This window comes from Triticum aestivum, chromosome 6B (genome assembly GCF_018294505.1).
Source record: "Triticum aestivum cultivar Chinese Spring chromosome 6B, IWGSC CS RefSeq v2.1, whole genome shotgun sequence".
In the NCBI taxonomy this organism is placed as follows: Eukaryota; Viridiplantae; Streptophyta; class Magnoliopsida; order Poales; family Poaceae; genus Triticum; species Triticum aestivum.
The window spans coordinates 85,131,119-85,132,620 of record NC_057810.1 but is presented as its reverse complement, the minus strand read 5'-3'; positions in this window follow the sequence as shown (position 1 = coordinate 85,132,620).

The window sequence follows — 1,502 nt, the reverse complement described above, 5'->3', positions numbered from 1 at the left end:
ATATATGCATAATACAATGTGTAGTATCGTAAAATACCAGCAAACGAAAAAGAATTAAAATGAAAACACAAAATTAAATGAAAAAGAAATCATAAAACTAAAAAAAACCAAACCTTATAGTACCGGTTGGTCTTACCAACCGGTACTAAAGGGCTCCAGGCCCCTGGAGCTGGCTCGTGCCACGTGGTTTCCCTTTAGCACCGGTTCGTGCTGAACCGGTACTAAAGGGGGGGGGGGGGGCTTTAGTGCCCACACTTTAGTGCCGGTTATGAAACCGGCGCTAAAGGGCCTTACGAACCGGTGCTATTGCCCGGTTCTGCACTAGTGGTAACTGGTTCAAAGCAAATTCGATGAAGTTGTTTAGGTCAAATCTGCACGGAATTTGTGATCAAAATTTGTCCAGGAGTTAAGTTTAGGAGTCCAATTAGAAACGACACTTTTTAGAGGAGCCAATATACTCCTCCAAAAATAATACTCCCTCCGTCCTGAAATACTTGTCGGAGAAATGCATAAAAGTGGATGTATCTAGAACTAAAATACGTTTAGATACATCCATTCCTCCGACAAGTATTTCCGGACGGAGGGAGTACACAAGCAATGCATTGATTGGATTGGATGGAGACAAACATAGTACAAATATAGTACATGCATGCATACACAGGCAAATAAATCGTCCTTGGTTTACGTTTTTTCTCTCTAGCTAGCACGTTACGTACTCAAGGTCGGAGTAAGCTCAAGAAAGAAAGAAAATTAAGGTGTGTGTGCATCCATCTCTCTCTACAGTCTACACGTGTAGGCAATGACATGGTACTCCTAGCTAGGCTACAGGTAGGCATGCAGTGAATTCATCCATGCATATATATACGTACCGCAGCCAGCTATCTTGTGTTACGCTGGTAAACTATGGATCAATTAATCCGGCGCACTAGTATTAATATAGGTACTAGGAATTTTAGTTACTTCTTTTGTAATGAAATATAAGAGCGTTTAAATCGTACTCTTATATCTCTTTACGGAGGGAGTGCTTATTAAGATCTCATTCTATCCTTTCATTCTAGAACTCTATTTGTACGATAGCCATGCCTCTCCACATGCATTATCTTGAGCGCGGACAACTAATTGCGCCATGTCTTTCACTTTTGTTTATCTTGGCAGTTGGCACTGATTTGATTTGATTTCCACTCTAGCTAGCTTTGTGCTCGCTGCAGGCAGAAAAAAGAGGAAGGATGCATGAGGGAGGCTGTGAATGTGACGGGGGAGAGAAAGAGTGAGAAGGTGGTGGGTGAGCGACCCATGGAGATGGTTGCATGGTTGAGGCAAAAGCGCTACGTACCAGCTGCAAATAGATGGTTTCCGTGTCTAGCATGCCCGGCCACAGCCAAGGCCAGTAGAGTAATTCATGGCCTCTATCCTTTCATGCTTTGTTGGTTGTTTAAAGCAGAAATTCTCGCGCCCGCGTCTCCATGAGTGATCTAGCTTGTTCTATGTACTTCTACAGATTT